Below are 14,747 nucleotides of genomic sequence, written 5' to 3'. Positions count from 1 at the left end.
GGACTAAGGCAAGGAACCGGGCAGTTACGCCACTCACACTTGGGAAAGAGCTAACGGGACAGCGGTGCAGGCCAATCGCAAACATTTCTCCGGAGGCAGGGAGACGGGGTGGAGACTGCGAAGACTGCAGTTGCAGGTGGGTAAGCTCCGGGGTCTGAGGGAGGAGTGGGACTCTAGCGCCTTATCCTGGATACCAGGGTTGGCCTCTGCAGTCCGCAGAGATGATGATTTTTTTGGCGTCCGCTGCTTCGGTTGCTTTTTTCGCGTTCGGGGACGGGAGAGGTTTCTATAGCTAGGAGGGGACCGTGTGGCCCCCTGGAGCTGTGCAACGTGACCCCCCGTTGTCTTTTCTCCCCCTAGTCCCAGCTGGTTAAGACCCTCATCCGCAACTCCCCCTACTCTTAGCAGCTGCCCACTTTGAAACCGACAGACCAGGCCGAGCTAAGTCATTGCTCCCAGTGCGGGACGTCGGCTCCGCCTGAATCCTAGTGCAGCGAGCAGCTGGGCTATTGCTGACCCTTTGTTGTGACGATGCGGAGACTCAGCGGCTGTTTTGCAATTGCCAAGACTAAGCTAAGGCCCTAGGGAGAACACAGGATTCTACTGTTAAGACATCAGTTTCCATAACAAATTGGTGCCAACTGCGGCAGAATCAAGAACAGAACTTTAGTGACCCTTCAGATATATTCTGTGTTTTTGCATAATTATTTCCTCAGATTTTATGAAGGGTCATTGATGTATGTCTCTTTACATAGTTGCTTCGTGTACTGTTGGTGACAGTTGTGGGAAAGACCACGTGATCAGAGTTCCTGCGGGTTTTAGTCCAAGGAAAAGTTGGTGTCTGCCGATGAATGTAAATGCCCAACTTGGTAACTTGGTGGTATATTAAGTGCCTTACTGTGGAATTCAGACTATTCTTTATTCATTTCTTCCAGGGAATATGAGCCAAAAGAATAATAATTAACACAGTTATACTATTATTATTTTGTCCTCTTTAAAATGATTTCTATCTGTACTTTTCTTCCATTAACTTCATGATGTCGCAAACCTCGTAAAACTCTTTGAAAGTGAGGTTTTTGGCACACACAGAAGCATACACATTCACCCTCAAAGGACAATAAAATGAATTATTGGCTTGATACATTAACTTACCTCATAGTTAGTAAAAGCCTGTGTCAGGTGCCATATTTAAGGTATGTTTACCATGGGGCAGGTGGCATGCTAGTTAAAGCAGCTGGACTCCCACATAGTTTGCCACAGTTCGAGTCCCAGACCTGGCCGCTTACTTTCTGACTTTTCTTCTCTCTCTCTCTCTCTCTCTCGCTCTGGTAAACCGGTCAACTTAAAAAAAAAATCCATTTACCACCTGCAGGGAGCTTAGAAAAGTTGGCAAGGTAGGTAAAGCATGCAAATAAAAAGCTACAGTAAGAGAAAATGTGGATAGATCAGGTAAAAAGGTACTCTACTGATACCCACATCAGTAATAGTAGTAATTCATATCTCCATTTGTAGGTATGCACTTGAACACCACATTATAGCTTTCCTTCCGGTCTTATGAACTGATTTTTATAGTTTTGTTATATTTATTTCTGAAACACTTCTATGCTCATTATTTTATATATTCTGTGCAGCAGTTATTGTTATGATGGCAAAATTGAGCTCAATGAAAATTTGTGAGATTATTTAAATTCAGGTTTAGGAATTCATATCCCATTCTTTTACCATTGAACTAAGTTGTGTATTACATTTATGGAGCCTGATGTACAGACAAGTAATACAATATTTACTTGTATTTGTTCTCTCTGCCCAAAGCATTCTCCTCTCCTCCCATTGTAGTATTTCTTATTCCACCGTAACATTCGAGCTCAGATGTTATACCAAAGAGAATGTCTTTGTCTACCCAATCTAAAATAGCTCACTCTCCTCACTCCCTAGCTCCAGTCCTATGCTCAGTACCCTAGACAGCACACTTTATAGGATTAATTTAATCTTTGCTATTTACTTTGACTTCGTGGTTAAGGTGTTGGACTCCCACGTGGCCGACTGCAGTTCAAGTCCTGGACCTGGTGACTTGCTTTCTCATTTTCACTTTCTCTGTCTCTCTCTGGTGAGTGCACAGGCCCTATAAAAATATATCAATAATAATGACAGATACAATTGAATAATTATTAAAATAAAAATCTGGGACCAGCAGGTGGTGTGGTGGTTAAGGGCACTGACTCCCACATGGCTGACTGCAGTTCGAGTCCCGGGCCTGGAGACTTCCTTTCTCACTTTCTCTTTATCTCCTTCCCTCTCTAACCTCCTTCCTTCCCTCCCTCCCTCCCTCCCTCACTGTGTCCCTCTCTGGTCAAATAAAATAAATAAATCAAATAATTCTTATTAAAAAAAATCTGGGCTAGCCAGTGGCAGTGGTTAAGGTGGCTGGATCCCACATGCCCGACTGCATGGTTCTAGTCCTGGGCCCAGTGGCTTGAAAAACATGCCAGGTGTGTATTGTGCATGCCAAAAATCCCAAGAGAAGAACAGAATGGTCATCCCCCTCAAGGGGCGTCCTGCTTTTCCTCTCTCTTTCTGTCTCCTGAGAGTACACACTCCCTAAAGCAAAAAACAGAAATCTTACAGCAAAAAAAAGAAATCTAACATGTCTTTCAAGGCTTGGCTTAAACTTTACTTTCTCTTAAAGCCTATTACTCCACAGTACTTTAAAAAAAAAATATATATATATATGTATTTTTATATAATTAGTTTAGCAATTATTCTAGTCCTGCCTTATGACATCGTCTATTAAGAATTATTTACATATGTTGTCTTGCAAATTAGAATGTAAACTGCTGAGGGAGTATTTCAAGGGTATCTGAACTTTTACAAATACTGAATTGGAGAACTCATGATGTATTTTTGCATAGAAAATAAACACAAAAAATATTCCATGACTTTTCTGATGAGTAAATGTTATGAGTTGACTTTTATGATAGACTGTATGATTCTCATGGGGTAACACTGATTTTTACATGCAGGCTATGTGTTTACTTTCCTAACTTTTTTTTAAAGTAAATGTAAATGTGTAATTAATAATTTACTTATATTCAGTAAACCTCAAAATTATATTAAAATATTTTTATTGCATTTGTCAGGAGAGAGGATTAAAGAAATAGAGGCTAAGCTAGTTCATAAGTACTATCTATAATGGTCATCTTGCATGATCCTTTTCTGTTACTTAATAATATTCTGAGAGACTCACGTTCTATTTCCAGTCCTACCACCAATCATCTGTGTGACTAGGCAAATCACTTATTGAATAGCACCATAATCCTACCAGTTACTCAGCGAAGAATGTATATATAGTCTCCTTTTCCTTCATTCTCTATCCAATCTATCTCAAAGCCCTATTGGTTCAACTTCTACAATAGGCCTAAATCCATCTATTTCTCTTCATCTCTACTGTAAACACTCTAGTCTAAATCACTATTGTTTTTCTATTTAAATACTGATTTGTTTTCTAGCCTGCATGAGAAAAGGGAGAGTTCTCTTCCAGTGTCTGTACTCCATCCCGTAAGCATAGCCTCTCTGCAGAACTAAATCTAGAAGTTCATTTCCTTAATAAGTATGTCATAATGTCTCCTAATTTAAATGAGGAGAGGCCAGAAAGCTAGTAAACCTGAAGAGTATTGTGGCACTGAAACTAAGAGGTGAGTGTTTCAGAAGGGGGTAACTTTGTGAAATGTTCCTGAGAGGTTAAAAGGATGAGAGAAAAGCATGTGACCACAAGATGGTAGTGCATGACACTGACAAGGGCCATTTCAGTAGAATAAAAAGAGAGGAACTTGACTGTAGTGGGTTGAGGGATTGGTAGAGGTGAGCTACCACAGTGCACTCTTTAAAATGATTTTTCTGGTTGGGTAATGAGAACTGAGAATGGTAGCTAAAAGAGGATAAAAGGTCAAAGGGCAGTTTTTTGTTTGATATTTGTTGAAAGATAAGAGATAATAGAATTTATGTGCTGATGGAAAATGTCCAAGAGAGTGGGAGAAATTGTTAATGTAGGAGAGAAGCTTAGTGGTGGTGGTGGTAGGGTGTGTGTGTGTGTGTGTGTGTGTGTGTGTGTGCGTGTGTGCGTGCAGCATCCTACAGTGTACTACAGCATGGAGAACTTTGCTTGTATTGTGTTTAGCAGTACCCCCAGTATCTGGAAAGTCACCTGCCACAATAATGGCTACTCTCAACACTTTTTAGTATATATTTTCCCTTTTTTAAAGAGCTTTATGCCTTAGGGCATGTGTGCTCACAGGAGAGAGAGAGAGAGACAGTGAGAAATCACCCCCTGGGAAGATGGCCATGCCGCAGTCTCTTCCTCCATGCTCCTGGGATCTTGGGCACATGTGCACACATGCATAGTGTGAGTTTCAAGCCACTGGGTCAGGGAATCGAACTGCAGTCAGCCATGTGAGAGTTCAGCGACATAACCGCTACATCATCAATTGGCCCCTCTAGTATTTGCTGAATAAATAAAACACCTGGACTCTACTTCTTTAATCTTTCCATTCATTCTTCATATATCAGCTGGAAAGTTTCTTTTTTCCTAAATAAATGAGATCATATCACTGTCCAATTTAAAGTAATCAGCAGTTCCTAATGCACTTCCAGCTTTTTATGGTGAATAGGACCCTGCAAAAGGTAGCACCTACCTTCTACAGCCCTATCTTCCAACACTTACTCACATTAACTATACTTCAGCCACACTGACCCCTTTAATTTTCTAAAATTGAAGGACTCCTGTCCTACTTTAGGGCTTTAAAATTATTTCGCCCATCAACCCCTTACCTCCTCATCATTCCCTAGCCAAGCTGCCTGGTTTCACATTTGAGCTCCCACTTACTGGTTTTCCTTATGACTTTAGGCAAATTAAATTCTCAAGGCCTTATTTTCCCTGTCTATAAAATGGGGATAATAATACTATCTACATATATAGTTGTTTTTCAAAGTTAAAGAATATATTAAGCATGGAGTACAGAGACTAGCACATAATAAGCACTATTCACTCTTACCATTGTTATTATCTGAAATTGAATGTCCCCCAGTTTATTTTCATTCCATTATTCCATTTTTTTCTTCACAGTATTTGTAAGGACTTAAAATATTCATATAATTTTTTTCTGTCAGTCTTTTTTACTAGATACTAAACACCAAAAAGTAGGAACTATGTCTGCCTGTTATTCTCCTTGCTCTTTCTAGTGCCTTATTCACTATCTGTAATATAGTTAGCATTTGTAATAAATGTTCAATAGAAAAGGCCGGAATCATGCTCTATATTGAAACATCAGTGACTAAACTAATATCACGAGAGAGCCCAATGATATCAAAGCCCAAATCAGAGCTTTTGTTCAATAGCCTATCAAGCGGCATTTTTTGTTTTTTGTTTTGTTTTGTTTTTTTCTTTAGTCATTACTTTATAACAAAGCCTTGGTTCTCAAGTATAATTCTTGGACTTCTATTGATTCAATTTTTTTGAGAGATTTTTTTGCTATAGGGTGTGTGCATTCCCCAGAGAGGCAGAGTCAGAGACATAGAAAGCAAGAAATCACCCCTCAGGGGAGGTGGCCACACCACAATCCCTTCTTCTCCAGTGTCATGTCAGGATTTTTTGGGCAGGCACACACACATGCCTAGCATGAGTTTCAGACTGCCAGGTCCATAATTTGAACTGTCGTCAGCCACATGGGAGTCCAGTGCCTTTACTGCTACACCTGCTGCTGGCCCCGATTCAATTATTTAAATCAAATTTAGTGGAAGACCCTAAAAGACAAAATACAAAATAATTTTGAAAATCAATCCAGTACTTTAAGCAGGAAGGTACTTCATTAAAGCTGACAAATAGTCTTATAAAACATTTTTTGAGAGAGAGAGATATGTTTGCTATGGGGTGTGTGTGCTCACCAGAGAGAAGGAGACAGGGAGACAGAAAGCAAAAAATCACCTCCTGGAGGGGATGGCCATGCTGTAATCCTCCCTCCTCCACTCTCCTTTCATGACTCTGGGCACATATGCACATATACCTGGTGTGAATTTTAAGCCACCAAGTCTGGGAGTTGAACCATGGTCAAACACGTGGGAGTCCAGAGGTAACCATCTGCTGGTCCAGCCACCTTTTGGTCCCATAAAATATACTACTATTTTATGTACTACTAAGTAATAATAATAATAAAGGCAACTATGACACAACTCTTTACCATTTGGAAGGTATCATATTTATGCAGAGCCACTTTTTTGAAAAAAAAAAATCTTATGACACCCTCATACATATATTTTTAAAAATAAGTGAAATTAATTGGCTGAGGTACTCCTAAAACAAACATTCAAAGTGTACCTCTTTTGATTCAGTTTCAACTTAAAGGTTGTATATTCGCATTTTATCAAATGTAATATCATTCTCTGTTTAGAGCAGTAGTGATATGTCATTTTTTTTACCTAAGTATCCCTTGTTATCTTTAATATTCTTTCAAGACGATATCCAGTCTTCAAATTTAATGCACGTGTCATGATCACTACCTGACCAAAGCAATAATAAGATGCTTGTGAATTTCACGTTAAGTGAGAAAAAAATTGTGTCTTAAAATCAATGAAAAATCAGGGCCGGCAGGTGACGTGGTGATTAAGGGCGCTGGACTCCCACATGGCCGACCATAGTTCGAATCCCATACCTGGAGACTTGCTTTCTCACTTTCTCTCTCTCTCTCTGTCCCAATCTGGTCAAATTAAAATGAAATAAATGAGTAAATAAATAATGTTACATAAAATAATTCTTAAACAAAATTAAAAAAAAAAAAGAAAAGCATGATTTAGTTTAAAGGATATTTTGAGAAAAATAACTGCCTACCAATCTTTTGTTAAGAATTAAGAGTTGTTGGGACCAGCAGTTAGCCTAATGGCTATGTTGCTGAACTCCCATGTAGTTGACCGTGGTTCGAGTCCTAAACCCAGTGGCTTAAACTCATGCTGCGCGTGCATGCTTAAGATCCTGAGAGAAGAATGAAGAAGAAGAGATTGCAGCATGGCCATCCCCCCAGGGGGGAGGGGGGTGATTTCTCGCTTTCTATCTCTCTGCCTCTCTCTGTCTTTCTGGTGAGCGCATGTGCCCTATAGCAAAAATAAAATAAAATAAAATAAAACCTCTTAAAATAAAAAATGAATTAAAAGTTGTTTAGCAGTTAACAATGTTACTGATTTTGGGGACCAGCAGGTGGCGTGATGGTTAGGTCCTGGACACTCCCATGTGGCTGACCACAGTTCAAATCCTGGACCTATTGGCTTGCTTTCTCACTTTCCCTCTCTCACTCTCTCTCTATGTGTTTCTCTTTGGTCAAGTTAAAATAAATAAATTAATAAATAAAATTGAATAAATAATTCTTTAAAAAAGCAATGTTACTGATTTTAATCATTAGTATTTATATATCACTTGCCAATATTAATCTAATATTCACGATATCATTTAAGTATCACAACAGTCCATTGTAGTGGATGTGGCCACTTTACAGATGAGGAAGCCAAAGCTTCAGAGAATCTCTTTCTCCAGCTCAAAATTCTATGTCCTACCTTCTTATCATTATTTTTTAAATTTGCTAGAGGGTGGGCATATTCCTCAGAGAGAGACAGACAGAGAAAAAGAAAGTGAGGAAATGCCTCTCATAAGAGATAGCCATTGCTGCAATCCCATCTTCTATGCTTACTTTGGAATTTGGGGCATGCACGCACACATGTCTGGTGCATTTTTCAGTGTGTGCTCTGGGACTTGACCCATGCAGTTAGCTATATGGGATCCAGCTGCCTTAAGCACCACACCATCAGCTGACCTCCATGTTCTTTCTTATTTCCAAAACACATTTTTACAAGTAAAGCTTCACTCAACCCAGTTTTTTATTGTTATTATTTTAAAAATTATTTTATTTAGCTAGCTCACTTGTTTGCTTTCTTGCTTTTTTCTTTTACTTGACCAGAGAGGGACAGAACAAGAGAATGAGTGAGCACATGCGTGCAAGAGAGGAAAGTGAAAAAGCAAGCAACCAGGTCCAGGACTAGAACCATGACTGGCCATGTGAGAGTCCAGCACCTCTAACAACCATGCCACCTGCCGGTCCCTCGACCCAGTTTTTATTTATTTATTTATTTATTTATTTATTTATTGAGAGGTTTATTTATTTATTTATTTATTTATTTATTTATTTATTTATTTATTTATTTATTTATTTATTTATTTATTTATTTATTTATTTATTTATTTATTTATTTTTTTTCCTCCCCTCCATTCTCCTCTCGGGATCTTGGGCACGCACGCACACGCACCTGGCGTGAGTTTAAGCCACCGGGTCCGGGACTCGAACCGCGGTCGACTACATGGGAGTCGAGTGACATAGCCATTACGCTAACTGCTGGTCCCTCGACCTAGTTTTTTTAAATAGAAAATTTTAGCTTCTTGGATTTGTCAGTCTGTGTAGAATATACATGACAGATTTTTCTTTAACTTTATAAAAGTAACTATATATGAATTTAATATTTTAGGATACTTGAAAATTCCTAGTAAATGTTGTTTTTGTTACCACTTATAAAAATTACTCTATGCTGGGACAGCTGATAGCACAATTATTACATCACTGGATAGTTAACCACAGTTCAAGTCCCAGACCCAGCAGCCTCAAACTCACACCAGGCGCATGTGCATATGTGCCCAAAATCCTGAGAGGAGAATGAAGGAGAAGGGATTGCGGCATGGCCATGCCTTGAGGGATGATTTTACACTTTCTGTCTCTCCAGCAAGCACATGTATCGGATAGAAAAATCTCTCAAAAACAAAAACAAACAAACAAATAAAAACTACTTTATTGAGCTCAGTTGTTATTCATGAGTCATGATCTTCGATAGCTGACCTAGTCCAATACAAAATCTAAATTACATACATGTTTTTAATCACAGTGAGGTGAGTTAAAAATTTATAGTTGGGGTTTTTAAAGTTTATATTCTCCACACCTATACCACTATCAGAAATATGGTTTTTATACTTTCGAACATCTCTAGCTGGTTACCTTTTGCCGTTTTGTTTTATTCTACTTATTTTAAAATACCAAAGAGTTCCTTCATACCAAAAATAAAACAATGTTTTCTTTGCATTTACTAAGTGTTCTTTTTTGAAGAATTATTTTATTTTTTTTTAATTTTAAAAATTTGCTGTAGGGTATGTGTGTTCACCAGAGAGACAGAAAGAGAGAGGAAAAGTAAGAAAGCAAGCTGTCAGGTCCTGGACTCGAACCATGGTCAGCCACATGGGAGTCTAGCGGTCTCAACCACCAGGCCACCTGCTGCTCTCAAGTGTTTTGAGCAAGAGAAAAGTAAAATATCAAAACATTTTCTGAAGTTAATTGATATTTTATCTTTTAATTTTTATTTAGAAATTATTATAAATACGAAGGAAGGAAGTTGGAAAAATAGTATGAGAAAATTCTCATGTACCCTTCACCCAGTATCCCCCAATAGTTACATCTTATATAGCCATAGTACAAAATCAAAATCAGGAATTTGACATGAGTACAGTGTGTGTGTGGAGTTCAATGTCATTTTCTCACAAATGTACATTCCTGTAAACATCATCCCAATGAAGATACAGATTATGAGATCATTACAAAGGTCTCCCTTGTGCATACTCACCTTTCTTCTCCCCCACCCTCTACCATCTTTAGCCCCTGGGAATCACTAATCTGTTTTCCTTTTTTTTTTTTAAAGAAGTTTTTGCCTTATGGCACGTGCACTTTCTGAGGAAGAAAGACAAAGAGAGACACAGTGGAAGGGAATATGAGAAATAACCCCCTAGTGGGGGATGGCCATGTTACAGTCCTTTTCCTCTGTTCTCCTCCCGGGATCTTGGGCACACACACGCATGTGCCCAATGTGATTTGCAAGCCACTGGTGCAAGACTCAAACCGTGGTCTGTCATGTGGGAGTCCAGCAACATAATTTCTAGGCCATCTGCTGGCCCTAAATCTGTTTTCTATGTCTATAATTTTATTATTTAAAAAATGTTATATAGAAGAAATCATATAATATAGTGCCTTTTCTGTATCAGTTGATAATCATTGTGTAATTTTTTTTCTTTAGCTTGTTAATATGGTAGATTACATTGGTTGACATTCAAGTATTGAACCACCATTAAATCTCTGGATAAACTTAGGTCACAGTGTAAAATTTCGATGATATTATTGCTGAATTTTTTTGTTAATATCTTGTTAAGAATTTTTGTATCTATATTTATGAAAGATATTGATATGTAGCTGTAGTTTTTGTTGTTTTAACTTCATTTTAGGACTGTCTTTGTCTATAGTACCACAATAATTCTGGCTTCATAAAATGTAGTTGAGAAGTAATCCCTTTTCCTTTATTTTCTGAAAGAACTTATATAGAATTCTTATTAATTCTCCTTTAAATTGTTGGCAAATTTTATTTCCTTGTTAAATGGCTATTTAAGTTATACGTATTTCATATTGGGTTAGTGATGTAAGCACTTAGTGTTGTATATTTCTTTGTTAGCATTGTTTTAGTTGCATCCCTCACAGTTTGATATGTTGCACTGTCATTTTTCCCCAGCTGTATTTATTTTCATTACCCTCGAGACTTTCTCTTTGACCCATAGATTATTTTGGTTAAGGGTGTTAAAAACCCAAGTGTGTTTTTTAGGTTCCAAGTGCTTGGAGGTTTTTGTTATTGATTTCTAGTTTATGTCATTATGCCCATAATCTATGTAATTTTGGTTCTTTTATATCATTTGAGGTATGTTTATGGAGCAGGATCTGGTCAATGAGGATGTGGGGACTTTAAGAAAATACGTATTCTGGTGTTGTTAGGTAGACTTTGTTATAAACACTAACTAGATTCTATCATTCGATGCTGTTACACAGTTCTATGTTTTTGCTGAATTTTTGTCTTGTTCTGGAATTTTAGAGTTAGAGGTGCTAAGATCTCCACTAGTATAGTAGATTATTCTATTTTTCTTTTCAGTTTTAATCAGGTTTTATTTATTTACTTATTTAAGTTTTTGCCATAGGGTGCATGTACTTGTTGAAAAGAGGCAGAGAGTGAGAAAATTACCCCCCAGAGAGGATAGCCATGCTGCCGCCTCTTTGCCTTCATTCTCTTCTCAAGATTTTGGGCATGCATGCAACATGTGTCTGGTGTGATTTTCAAACCAGGAATTGAACCATGGAGTCAACCATGTGGCAGTCCAGTGCCTCTTTTCTTTTCTTTTTTTTTTTTTTTTTGAGACAGAGAAATTTACTATAGGACATGTGTGCTCACCAGAGAGACATCACCCTCCAGGGGAATGGCCACAGGGTAATTCCCTCTCCTCCATTTACCTCTTGGGATTGTGGGCACACATGCACATGTACCCGGCATGAGTTTTAAGCCACCAGATCTGAGACTTGAACTGTGGTCAACCATGTGGGAGTCCAGCAACATAACCATTATACCATCTGCTGGTCCCTATTCCTGCTTTATCTTAACTAATATTTACATAGTTTATAATTTTCTGTCCCTTTACTTTCAACACACTTATCGTAACTGAAGTCAGTTACTTGTACAAGCATAAAGTTGGGTCACTTTTTTAATCTACTCTGGTAATCTCTATCTTTTATTATTGTATTTAGATCATTTACATTTAGTTCAATTATTGATATCTTAGTACCCAACTCTACCTTTCTTTTTTCTGTTTTTTTTTTTTTTCTTTCTTTATTTTTTTTTCTGTTTTATCTTTTCTATCTTCCAGTAATCTATGTGGACCTTACAATTCCATTTTGGTTTAGCTATAGTGACTGAGAGTGTTCTCTCCTTAGATTTTTTTCAATTATTGTTCAGCCTTCTCCTACCATTCCAGGAGGTGAAGAGAGAAGAAAGGTTGAAGTGCTTCATTACAGCCTATCATGGGTGAAACTTTAGACTCTCTCCATTGCCCCTTTGCAGACATGAGTGGGTATAGAATCAATTTTTTTGTTGTTGTATTCATCTGTAGTGGAGTGTTCATTGCCTAGTACATTTCTGTCTCACTACATTGCTCCTTTCCTAGTCCTGTGGCTAAAGACAGCAGGTTTTCCTTGGAGTTCTTTATGTGTGCATTTACTGGTATTCCGGGGTTGCCATATTTTTCAGTATGTGGAATATGTGAGGTGAAAAGAAAACTCAGAGAGCTCACCACCATGTTGTTCCTTATATTTCAAGTTTACTAGTCAGTCTGCTTTGCTGTCTTTACTCTTCACAGTCTCTCTGTATTTGTGATAGTTCATTAGACAGAGAGGCAGACATATACAGAGAAATCTCCAAAATTTTTGTCGTACTTGTCAGGAAAAATAGGAAAAGCACATATATTATACTTTATTAGAAACAGAAATCTTTTTCTTTTCTACAGGGATTATTTCTGTAAGAATTAAAGTAATTCTTTAATTACTTTAAAATTTTTGCTAAAAATTACAGCAAAAGTTAGCAATTGCCGTATTAGGGGACTTTAAAGTTTTTGGAAAAAGCCAAATTAATAGAGCCAACCCAGAGTGTAGCAGTTAAGTTCAGCATAGGGATCTGGGTCTCATGTCACCTACTATAGTTTGAATCCTGGCTCAAGTAGCTTGAAATACACTGACACATGTATATATGACTAAAATTCTGACAGGATGAGGAAATGGAGGAAAAAGTATTGCGATATATCTCCAGTGAGTACACATACTCTCTGACAATAAAAAAATAATAAAAATATAAACTTCAACATAAGCACCATCAACTCAAGATTTTTTTTATAAATGATATCAACTATTTATATTTTTTGTAAGCAATGATACCAACTATTTTTTTTTAACTTTTTTTCCCAGAGATTTTTTATATAGGGCTTGTGTACTTATCAGAGAGACAGAAAGCAAGAAATTACTCCCCCTCCCCCGGGAGGATGGCCATGCCACAATTCCGTCTCCTCTCAGGATTTTGGGAATGTGTGCACACATGCCCAGCCTGAGTTTCAAGGACTGGAACTGTGACCAGCCACTTGATTGACTTCAGTTATGATAAGTGTGTTAAAAGTAAAGGGACAGAAAAAGATACACTATGTGAGTATAAGTTCAGATAAAGCAGGAATAGGGACCAGCAGATGTTGTAATTGTTATGAAGCTGGACTCCCACATGGTTTACCACAATTCAAGTCTTGGATCTGGTGGCTTAAAACTCATGCCAGAGGCATGTGCACGTGTGCCCACAATCCAGTGCCCTAACCACTACACCACCTGCTGGCCCTAATACCAACTATTTAATCTATACATAAAGAGCTAAGACTCCTAGGAATTTAAGCATGTTCATACACTCCTTTTTACTTTATTAACTGATGAAAAATGGGTGCCCTTTAAAGATTTTTTAAGATTAGAAAACAAAAAGAAGTCAGAAGCAGCCAAATGAGAGCTTTAAGGTAGAAGCCTAATGATATCCTTTCAAAACTCTTGCAAAATTATCCTTGTTTAATGAGAAGAAAGAGCAGAAGCATTATCGTGGTAGATAAGGACTCTCTCATGAAGCTGTTTTGGGTGTTTTTCTGCTAAAGCTTGAGCTAATTTTCCCAAAACATGATAATCTGGACAGAGTCTCTGAAGGCTCTCCTGGCAACTCTTCTGTAACTGCCCGCATAGAAACCCCTGGTAACTGACCCCCTATAAAAAGACTACTCATACTTTGGTCAGGGCTACAGTTCTGACTCTTGGTCTTCCCCAGCCCCCTAAGCCTCAGACTGTAGTTGCTGGCCAGCTAATAAAGACTCTCTTTAAACTTAATCTGGCTTTGGTGGTCGTTCATTTGGTGGCACTCTACAACACCACTACCAACAGGTGACGTAGTTGTTGGGATGCTGGACTCCCACATGGCCAACCACAGTTCAAGTCCTGGACCTGGTAACTTAAAAATCATACTGGGTGCATGTGTGTACATGCCCAAAATCCGAGGAGGAGAAGAAATTGTGGTGTAGCCATCTCCCCTGGGTGGGGGGATGATGTCTCACTTCCCCTCTCACTGTCTTTGTCTGTCTCTCTCTGGCAAGCACACATGCCCTATTACAAAAACCTCAAAATAGGGATTGGCAGGTGGCATGGTGGTTAAAAGCACTGGAATCCCACATGGCCAACTGCAGTTCGAGTCCTGGACGTGGTGGCTCATTTCTCCTTTCGCTCGCTCGCTCGCTCTCTCTCTCTGTCCCTCTCTAGTCAAATAAATAAATAAATGAAGTTAAATAAAATAATTCTTTAAAAAAATTAAAATAATAATAATCAGTTACTATTCTTTGGCCCTCCAGAAAGAAAACTGTTATCATTACTTTTGCTCTTGACTAGTCTGCTTTTACTTTGACTGAACCACTTCCTTCTCTTTGTAGCCATTGTTTTGATTATGCTCTGCCTTCAGAATCATACTATAAAGCCATGTGTCATAGTTTGTTTGTTGTTTTTTGTTTTGTTTTGTTTTGTTTTTTGCCATAGGGTGCATATACTCGCCAGAGACAGAGAAGGAAAGTAAGAAATCACACCCTAGGGTGAGAATGGCCACACAATTCCCTGTCTTCTATTCTTCTCTTAGGTACATATGCACATGCATCCAGCATGGTTTTCAAGCTATTCTGCCCAGGGCTTAAAACACTGTCAGCCATGTGGGAGCACAGCACCTTAACCACCATCCCATCTGCTCCTCCCCCC

The 14,747-nt window shown here is 38.3% G+C and overlaps 2 protein-coding genes across 4 annotated transcripts in view; both read left to right on the top strand.

Annotated features, from left to right (window-relative positions):
• Positions 1-53: 53 nt before the first annotated feature.
• KBTBD3 (kelch repeat and BTB domain containing 3) overlaps positions 54-14,747 on the top strand; it is a 31,453-nt gene continuing 16,759 nt past the window's right edge. Inside the window, exons 1-2 of one of the 3 annotated variants that reach the window (XM_014588774.2) lie at positions 86-136; positions 756-853. The gene's annotated coding sequence lies outside the window, so the exon portion shown is untranslated. Of the gene's footprint in view, positions 137-755; positions 854-2,071; positions 2,108-14,747 lie in introns of those variants that run through there. The other 2 variants (XM_006150939.3, XM_006150940.3) reach the window with 2 other exon arrangements.
• Positions 97-14,747, top strand: part of MSANTD4 (Myb/SANT DNA binding domain containing 4 with coiled-coils) — an 83,157-nt gene continuing 68,506 nt past the window's right edge. Inside the window, exon 1 of the mRNA XM_014588777.2 lies at positions 97-136. The gene's annotated coding sequence lies outside the window, so the exon portion shown is untranslated. The remainder of the gene's footprint in view (positions 137-14,747) is intronic.

The sequence above is a fragment of the Tupaia chinensis genome, unplaced genomic scaffold, assembly GCF_000334495.1.
Source record: "Tupaia chinensis unplaced genomic scaffold, TupChi_1.0 Scaffold000311_2, whole genome shotgun sequence".
NCBI classification, from domain to species: Eukaryota; Metazoa; Chordata; class Mammalia; order Scandentia; family Tupaiidae; genus Tupaia; species Tupaia belangeri.
The sequence above is the reverse complement of the archived record's forward strand: the minus strand, read 5'-3'. Positions and strand labels throughout refer to the sequence as shown.